Source organism: Myotis yumanensis, unplaced genomic scaffold (assembly GCF_028538775.1).
Source record: "Myotis yumanensis isolate MYYU_CA2020_CCGP unplaced genomic scaffold, mMyoYum1.0.hap1 SCAF_6, whole genome shotgun sequence".
Classification (NCBI taxonomy): domain Eukaryota; kingdom Metazoa; phylum Chordata; class Mammalia; order Chiroptera; family Vespertilionidae; genus Myotis; species Myotis yumanensis.
The window spans coordinates 86,021,761-86,023,899 of record NW_027223757.1 but is presented as its reverse complement, the minus strand read 5'-3'; positions in this window follow the sequence as shown (position 1 = coordinate 86,023,899).

The window sequence follows — 2,139 nt, the reverse complement described above, 5'->3', positions numbered from 1 at the left end:
CATCTATAAAATGAAGATAATAACAGCCCCCACCTGACCAAGGCTGGGTTCCCCCAGAAGCAGCCCAGACCATAGGGTTGATTTAGGAAACCCCAGGAGAGAAGTGAGGGACTGAGACAGGGAAGGGAGGGAAGGCCATCGTGTGTCAGCCAGCCAGCTCCCTGAATGGCTCAGTCTGTGGGGGAGACCCCAGGAGAGCACGGAGGACACCCACCTGAGTTATCCCCACAGAGGGCCCAGGGAGTGGGGGTGCTTATACGCCAGTTCCCATCGTCATTCATGGGTGGGGGGCCTTCTGAGAGGCATTCATTCCCTGACACTTCTGGCCTCCCACGCAGTGGCAGCGTGGGCTCCAGAGCCCGGAGGCCGCCCTCGGGCAAGGCCAGGCGGGCACCTGGGAGCGGAAGCCTTAGAGGTGTAAGTGGCCAGGCTGAGGGCATGGACGGGCACCCAGAGCATCCGGCATGTCAGCTCAGAGGGCAGCCAGAGGTGAAATGAGGCCACGCGTGAAGCGTGGTTAGCACAGCGCCTGGTGCACAGGGTTCTCTCTAATCAAGATCCAGGCTCTCGCCAGCCCTCAGGGGCGGGCTTAGGCACTTCCTGCCCTAACGACCATGAAGGAGGCCTTGGGAGCTGGAGGGGTCAAGGGCGCAGGGAACTAGAGGAGAGAGGCCAGGAAGAAGAGAGGGTGCAGGAGAACCGGGAAGGAGGTGGCCCGGGGCCCAGGCCAGGCATGGAATGTGACTCAGATCGGGGTCTGGGCACCCCAGGAAAAAGTCTGAGCCCCACTCCAGGGGCCCAGCCAGATGTCACATGCCATCAGGAACTTAGACACTCCCTTATCTCTCCGGATAGCCACACCACATCCATTGCCTCTGCCATCCGGGGCACTGCCGCCTCCCCACACCATCACAGAAACACCAGCACAGTAGGACCACCGTGGGGCTCAGAGACACACACAGAAGTGTCTGGCACACGCTCAATTCGTAGCGGCTCTGTCCAGTGTGAGGCCACCTCGGCTTTGACTTCCCTCCTTCCCACTGCATCTCACCCCCCCACCCCCTCCGTGCTGGTGGCTGTGAACCCTAGCGAGGCCCTCGTCCGTGGGGAAGAAACGCTCCTCTGGCTAAAAGCTCTAAAGCAGCGGTTCTCAACCTGTGGGTCGCCAACCTGTGGGTCGTGACCCCTTTGGGGGTCGAACGACCCTTTCACAGGGGTCACCTAAGACCATCGGAAAACACATATATAATTATATATTGTTTTTGTGATTGATCACTATGCTTTAATTATGTTCCATTTGTAACAATGAAAATACATCCTGCAAATCAGATACTTACATGACGATTCATAACAGTAGCAACATTACAGTTATGAAGTAGCAACGAAAATAATTTTATGGTTGGGGGTCACCACAACATGAGGAGCCGTATTCAAGGGTCGCGGCGTTAGGAAGGTTGAGAACCACTGCTCTAAAGCATCCCCATGACGGGCAGCAAGGGAGCAGGGAGGAGTGTAAGAGTGGGGAGCATGGCCCTCTGGGAGGAGGAGATGGCCCTAGGGAGGGAGGGTGCTGCCTTGCCCCATGTTCTACCCACATTCCCCCCACGTTGACCTCCAACTCTTTCCCGCCAACCATTGAAGACACAGTTATTACATAATAAGTTTTAAGACCCCACCCCCCACCCCCACTCCCGCCAGCGGATACCTGCAGGGCACCAACTTGTCCTGAGGTGTCAGGCTTTCTTTCTTTTTTTTCTTTTTTTGATGTTGCTCTAAATGATCAAATCATAAAATAATCTCAACATGCATTTACTGCGCACCTACTATGCAAACCACACGATGCTGGGTGCAACAGAAAATCCCAAAATGAGTAAACTTGTGGGCCTCTCTCTCAGTTTACTATCTGGTTGGAGAGACAGGCATACAGGGGTTAACAGTTAAACAATACAATGTATATAAAGTTAGGAGGTGCTTATTAAATAAAAGTCAGCGAACCAAACATTGTAGCATCCACGTGTGTGCTACAGAGGGGAGGGGAAGAGGTGGGAGTGGGGGGAGGTAACCAAGAAATAGTGACAGCAGCTCGGACCTACCCAGCGCCTCGCTGAGAGCCCTCCTGAGCTCTCCTCTTCCTCATGC